Source organism: Argentina anserina, chromosome 6, assembly GCF_933775445.1.
Source record: "Argentina anserina chromosome 6, drPotAnse1.1, whole genome shotgun sequence".
Taxonomy (NCBI): Eukaryota; Viridiplantae; Streptophyta; class Magnoliopsida; order Rosales; family Rosaceae; genus Argentina; species Argentina anserina.
In genome coordinates this window covers 9,959,770-9,967,646 of record NC_065877.1, presented here as the reverse complement: position 1 = coordinate 9,967,646, position 7,877 = coordinate 9,959,770, and the positions used below count along the sequence as shown (strand labels likewise).

At 37.0% G+C, this 7,877-nt stretch overlaps 1 pseudogene; it reads left to right on the top strand.

Moving 5' to 3' along the window:
• Positions 1 to 252: 252 nt before the first annotated feature.
• On the top strand, positions 253 to 6,603 carry LOC126796832 (DEAD-box ATP-dependent RNA helicase 38-like; annotated as a pseudogene).
• Positions 6,604 to 7,877: the final 1,274 nt, after the last annotated feature.

Below are 7,877 nucleotides of genomic sequence, written 5' to 3'. Positions count from 1 at the left end.
TTAGTCAATTACAAGTTTCAAATATTATTTGAGTTCATAGAATCCAAAAGCCTAAATTGAGAAGGAAAACAAAAACAAAAATTGCCGCAAATTTTGCGCGCTTAAAACTAAAGATGGGATTCAACCCAACGCAACCACAGCGTCATTCTTAAGCTACTCGGAGTCTATATATACCTCTCTCGCAGCGATCATAAGTTCATAACGTTTCAAACATCCTAAGTTCCCCAACACTCTGTACTCTTCTTCACCGCAATGACCGAGGCACATCCACCCCACGCAGTTATTACACCTCCGTCCACAATATTGGATATCGGCGATAACAAGCCTTCAACTTGCGAAGCTGAGCAAAAAATCGCCAGCGAGAACACATTCCTGGATGAACCTGAAGACTCGAATATCAGTGCCGTACGACGGTTATCTCTAACTTTCTTTTCGGATTCTTCTTATCAGTTAGGGTTTTGGTACCATTCAGAGAGAACTTAACTAGCTAGTGTTACTTTTAGATTACGTTTTGTTATAATGATTGTGGATGGTGGAAATTAAGATCGTAATGGAAATATAGGTTTTAACAGGTGACACGCCGTACACGTCGGCGAGTACTTTCGAGGATCTGAAACTATCGGAGGAGCTGTTGAAGGGTTTGTATGTGGAAATGGGGTTCAAGAAGCCTAGTAAAATCCAGGCAATCACTTTGCCTATGATTTTGACTCCTCCGCACAAAGATTTGGTTGCTCAAGCTCACAATGGCTCGGGGAAGACGACATATTTTATGCTTGGGATGCTCAGCCGTGTTGATCCGAATGTGAAAGCTCCTCAGGCCCTCTGCATTTGTCCCACCAGAGAATTGGCCCTTCAGATCATAATTCTTGCTCTTTTTTTTCTTTTTAATAGAAAATTGTGATGAATGTATAAAAATATGCATAGGACATGGAGTAATTAAAATCTTGAGGTTTTGTGAATGTGGCAGAACGCAGAGGTTAGTCGAAAGATGGGGTCATACACAGGGATAAACATAGTGTGCTATCCCAATGGATAAGGAAAAATCTACACCAGTGAAGTACAGGCCACCGGTATCAGCACAAATTGTGATTGGCACACCTGGTACAATTAAGAACTTGATGTCATACAAGAAGCTGGGAGGAAGCTGCTTGAAGATCCTTGTTTTTGATGAAGCTGATCACATGCTGGCTAAGGTATTATATATGTTGTTCATGTAGTTATTAGAACGTGTCTAAAATTCATGGTTACTCGAGTACTCATGTAATTGTAGTTCTTGATTATCTGAAGTTCTTGATGCATTCTACTTACGCATAAGACTCCAATCCTAGCCTCTGAATATTTATGTTTATTGAATGAAAGGTCTTTCTCAATGTGTTTTATGTCACGAACAAACTTCTGTCGGCTGTTATGCGTATATATGATTGGAGTTGGCTGAACATATATATATACATAATGTTCTACAGTGTAATAACCCGATTTTTCGGAACGATGTTTGGATGGATTAATTTATGTTAAGTGGTGAAATTCATTAAAATGAAATTTGGATTGCTTGCAAAATTACGAAACACGAACGGAAACGTTTCGGAACGTTTAATTAGTAAAAACGTTACATTTCCGCAATGTATATATCGACTTTTATTTCGTTGCTCGGTTGCGAAAACTTTATTCACGAAAGTTGTAGGGCTCGTCGATACGAGTTCGTGAATATGTGACGCGTTCTAATCGGACATTGTACGTAAAAGTTATTAATGTTAGAAGTTGTTTCAGACTTTTGGAAACTAGTATAAAAAGGATGTTTAATCAGCTAGGGTTTCCAAAAGTGGAAACCCCTCATTCTCTCTCTTCTCTCCGCCTCCCTCCCTCTTTCTCTCTCCCCGAAAACTCTCTCCTTCTCCTCAGAAAATCGCCTCCGTGCGATCTGCCTCCCTGGACCGTCGTGTCGTGCACCGCCGCTCTCTACGGCATCACGAGGCCCTCTGCACCAAACCCCGAGCTCGCGCCGCTCTGTCTCGCCGCCGAGAGTCTCCTCTCTCTCCCCGAGCCTTCCTCTGCATCACGTCGCGATCCGCCTCTAAGCCATCGCGTTCCTCACAGCCGGTCCCTGGAGCACCGTGTGACCTCCGCAGCAACCCTCAAGCTTGCCGTTGCTCGAATCGACGTCGCCGGCTTCTCACGCATCACCGACGAAAAATCGAGCTTCCGTCGTTCGAATTAGGTAAAAAATTGATGTAATTGAATTGTTGTTTGTGTTTGTTGGATGTTTGGGATTGATTTGGGAGATTTCTGGATCGATTGGAGAATGTTGGAGGAGAATCGGAGATGTAGGTGGTGAGGGTTGAGCACCGCTACCTTAGGCGGCGCGTGTGAGAGAGTGAGGTAGTGTAGGGGTGGTCTTGGCCGTGGGAATGGCAGAGGAAGAAAGGAGGATGGTTTCGGGGTGGCGGTGGCGTCATACGCGCCTTGGTGGGTGTCGGCGCGTGGGCCCCACGCGCCGCAACGTGCGGCGGCTTGAACAGTATTTCCGGAAGGGTAATTTAGTAATTTATTTACGTACGGTAAATGTAAATGTAAATTTTATTTACGTACGGTAAATGTAAATGTAAATTACTTTTAGTAAAGGTAAAAAGTAATTTTAGAAGGGTAATTCGGTAATTATTATTTACTGAAACAGTACGTACATTTAAATAGTATTTGTACGTATAAAATACGTAAGCAGTATGTACTCGTACAGAGATAAGTATTGGATGTGTATTTGTACAGTAATACACAAATAGTAAATACGGAACAGTGAATAGTGAACAGTAATAGTGAACAGTGACTAGTGAAGGAAAGGAAAGGAATGATTTTCGGAAATTGTGGAATTACGCTCGAGTCGATAAGGTGAGTAAAATCTCACATATTTACGAATCTACCCTTGCGGAGATTCAAGATTTTACAAGAGTTTTTAATATTGAATTACGACATGTATACGATATAGTGGATTACATATATATTGTATAAATGGTAATAAGTACATATATATATAGTTTGCTATATTATATACTGTTATGAATTCATTGGAATTGGTCATTTCGATGACGAGAATTAAATATTGAGCATGTGATTTGATTTTTGTACAATAAGATGTGTGATTATCGTACGTGGTTTTAACATGAGTTTGTTAAAATGTTTTGTCTTCGGACGTGTTTTTATGAAATATGACATGTATATGATATAATGGATTATATATATATATATATTGTATAAATGGTAAATATGTACATATATATATATAGTTTGCTATATAATATACTGTTATGATTTTATCGTGATTTATGTCATATTGATGACGAGATTTATATATTGAGCATGTGATTTTGATTTGTACAATATGATGTGAGATTATTGTACGTGATTCTAACATGGAGATTGTTAAAATGTTGATTTGTTTTCGGACTTGATTTTTGGTACAATATGATGTGAGATTATTGTACGTAATTTTAACATTGAGATTGTTAAAATGTTGATTTGTCTTCGGACTTGATTTGGTACAATATGATGTGAGATTATTGTACGTGTTTGGCAAGTCGGAACCTAGCCTTTGGCCGGGCGAAAGTTACGATACAGTTAGAGCTCTAGTCTGTCTGCCGTAGTACTGCATGTGAGGTAACGGGTGGTTATCTGCTCATGGGTACTCAGATATTTTTAGATGTTGGGTAGCGGGTGGCTATCCAATATCGGCGGTGTATTACGAGAGGGGTAACAGATGTGTACCAGCGTTCTTGGTACCCGTATTATTAATGCATTTGGGTAACCAGAAGGGTTACTTAATTTCTCATGAGCGTTTCATTTCATATTTCTTTGGGACAACCAGATGGGCCGTCCATTGACTCATGAGGGCATTTATATTTGTTGATTTGTGATTTTTCGTATATATTGATATGCGAATTATATTTTCATTTTACTCATACGAGCTATAAGCTTACCGGGTTTGTGTTTACAATCCCGGTGCACCAATTCGATGGTGTAGTGGATAACTCTGCAGGTGTGGATTAGCGGGAATTGACGGACCGCTCAGAGGACTTGAAGTTATTTGTCTCCAGCTTGTGTGAGGATTTTGTGTGACTATCTTGTGAGGTTGTTGTGAGGATTAGACATTTCCATTTGTTATAATGTTGAATTATAATTTGGTTTGTAATAATCGGTTTGACTGAGTTGTATTTTGAACTCAGAGATGATCCGCTGTGGCATTTTAAATGATTTCGATTTCATCGAGATTGTTTGGTGTTTCACGATTTTGAAATTTTGAGTTTTTAAGCTTGAAATTTTGGGGTCGTTACATGCAGTTTCAGAATTTATAGCATTGTTATTAGCATAAGGATTGAAGAATTATTTTGTTCATAATGTTTTAAGCTTTTAAGTGCACATGTTGACCACATGTGTCTATACATTCATTTGCAGGATGAATTCAAAGATGATTCTTTGAGAATAAAAGAGGAGGTAGATAAATTTGACACTAACCGCCAAGTTTGTCAAACTAAAGTGTACTCTTTATTAATTGTCCCTGGATATGTGAGGTTTTTCCTTGTATGTACATTCTATTAATTTCAAAAAATATTTGTGTATGTCCATATCATGGTGCAATTACTATAAATGATATATGGCTCTCTGCCTCTCTGGTAGTAAAGAAAGTTTCCATTTGGTAGATTTTGGGAAAAAAAATCATTGTTAATGTGGCTTACCTGTGCCAGATAATCTGGAAAAGATTATCTAAGATGATAATTTTGATTGATATATATGCCTGATTATATGGAGTTAATTATTTTGAGAGCCTCAACTACAGCTTCTCTGTATTGTTTCTGTGTTTTCTCTGCAACCTGAGGCGAAGACTATGCTACAAGTTTCGACTTTTGATACTGACCAAAGACAATGGTGTCAAGTGCTTGTACTCGATACAGGTCTTGCAAGATATTGATCATTGTGCCTAGCTAAGACATGTTTGATACTTTGATTTCATGCCCTCGGTCATTTGATGGATTTTTGTAGCATAATTTAGCTAAAGAGAAGTTCTGCCTTCGGGTTTGACTGACTGGCCCCATCATGCCCATCATTGTGAATCTAGCTTGTTGATGTCCTTTTAGCTCTCCGGCCAAATGTGGTTCTGAGAGCTTTATAGCTTTGGGGTTCCTCCAGTTTGTTATCCTATATATGTAGCTTATTTCTGTTATGTTAGTCGTTATTTGTCATTTGTGGTTATTTGGTACAAAAGTTCAGTTTCATTGACAACCATATTGATGTGTACAAAAGTATTGTTATTTCTTGAATATTTCCTCTTGATATCATGATTAGAATTCCTCTATAAAATTGATATAATGTGTACAATTTACTATGTTGCCGAGTATTTGTTATAAACTTATAATGTACAAGGATGAAGGGTTTGACAATCTTTCCGAACATTAATTGCTTTCAGGTGCTCCTGTTTTCTGCTACATTTGATGAAATAGTCAGAAATTTCATTTCAAAGGTGAAGGACAAAAATGAACTATACGTTCAGAAAGAAGAGCTGTCTTTGGCGGCTGTGAAGCAGTTCAAAGTTTGCTGCCCTGATGAACTAACCAAAATTAATGTGATTAAAACCAAGATATTTGACCTAGGGGAGAACATTGGTCAGCGAATCATATTTGTAGGGTCAAAAGCTAATGCAAGAATGTTGCATGAACAACTTCAGGAGGATGGTTATGCAGTTACAAATGTTCATGGTGCTCTCACTCCTGAACACAGAGATAAGACAATTACAGATTTCAGAGAGGGTTACACTCAAGTTCTCATTGCAACAGACATGCTTGCTCGAGGCTTTGACAGCCAGCAGGTACCATCAGTTGCTCCCATTCACCTCTTGACGATTATTCCCATTTCTTGCATTGACTTGATGCAATGATCCCTTATTGTAGGTTAACTGTGTGGTCAACTATGATCTTCTAATAAAGTATCAAGCTTGTTCTAGTGCGCGAGCAGCTCCAGAGCCAGATTATGAGGTGTACTTGCACAGATGTGGTCGGGCAGGGCGGTTTGGTCACAGGGGTGAGTTTTCTGATGAGGACCTATCTGTTCCTTTTACGGTTTCAAACGTTGGTACTACAAAGATACTGCATTGCCTGAAGCCCAAGAGCATAACCCTGCAGATAATTTCTATTAAGCTTCCTCATTTGAACGAATCATTGAGTACTAACTGGTGTTGCTGCATGGTACCTGTGTGTTTTTGCAGGAGCTGTGTTTAACTTAGTTTGCCATGATTCTGATCAGCAACTCATGGGAAAAATTGAGCAGCATTATAACATCCAAGTACCAGAGGTAAGAGTAATCTTCCACCTCGTTTGTTTTTTTGAAGGGATCTTCCACCTCATTATGTGCCTATAAAAATGGATATGAGAGACTCACATTTTATACATTGGTGAACATGGAAAGGAGTCACATAAAACTTTGTATTCTTCAAACTTATACTTCTGCCTTGTTTAGCAACTTAAGCTAGTACTTCTAATGATTATCTAGTCTCTTTTGTTGCAGGTTAACATAACTGAAGAAGCTTTTGAAGATGCTCTCAAGTTAGCGGGATTGAAGGAATGACTGATCGGCATGGCCAAAGTCAATCCGTCTGGGCAAAATTGATGTGAAGGAATGCGTACAGAAATGAAGTGCTAAGCCCTTTTGTTCTGATTCTGCATTCTTTCTTGATTGCCAAATGTTATTACAGTACGTAGTATTGTACTTGCAAAATGGGTCTACATAGAAACTACAAAGTACAAACCAAAACCTCTGTAATTACAATTTACAAGCAACTTTGCTTGGTCATTACTTCCCTGATTCTTATGTGCCCCTTTTCAGAATCAATAGAGAAGTTATCAGATTCGACTCCTAGTAACAAGACTTAAAAATTGTTGATTATTATTATTATTATTATTATTATTATTATTATTATTATTACTATCTCATTACTCATGACTATAGTGTCTATATGCAGCATAACATCATTAACATGCACTATATATGGCTCTTCCAGTTAAGCTAGGACTTGAAAGTTTGTACGAGCAACGATCATGATTCATGACATTGTTGGTGTGAGAAGTTTGTTTTACAGTAAAATCTCTATAAATTAATAGGTTTAGGATTGACAAAATTATTATTTTAACGAGATATTAATATATCGATAAATTAGTAATATATTAATTTATCGATTAAGTGATAAATTATTAATTTATGAAGGTATAATAAACATTTTCTTTCACATTTTCAAAGAAATTTTTTTTACTTCGTTGATGCACCATATTATTTGATTTATCATGGAAACTGTTATTTAGAATATTATGTTGTTCTATGTATTGTATTATTTTTATTTAATAATAATTAAATCAACAAAATTCTTCAATGCAATTCTCAAAAATGTAAAATTTATTATATAAATTATGTAATTGATAATTTATATATTCGATGGAGTCTATATAAATTCTCAAATTTCTATCATCTTACAAATTTAGTTAATTATTAATTTTGCACGTTAGCCTCGAGTCGGGACCAGTAAAAAATATTATTTTAGCGAGGTTATTAATTAATCGAGCATTAATTTAACGAGATTCCACTGTAGTCTAATATGTGCGCGTCTTCCTTTCTGACCATTATTTGAGAACGAAGTGAGATTTAATGAATATATATATTTTCACACCTAAACTTCTTTCTAACTCAACAAAGCGATCACCTAAAATTCACTCATTCTTAGAATCTTAGGTCCTACAATTTTTTTTTCTTTTGAGATAGAAATTACCAATTTTTTTTAGGGATTCTAGTTGCACCTCTCATTTTGCTATCTAGACCTCTTTTAATTTTTGTAAAGTCTTCTTTCCCAT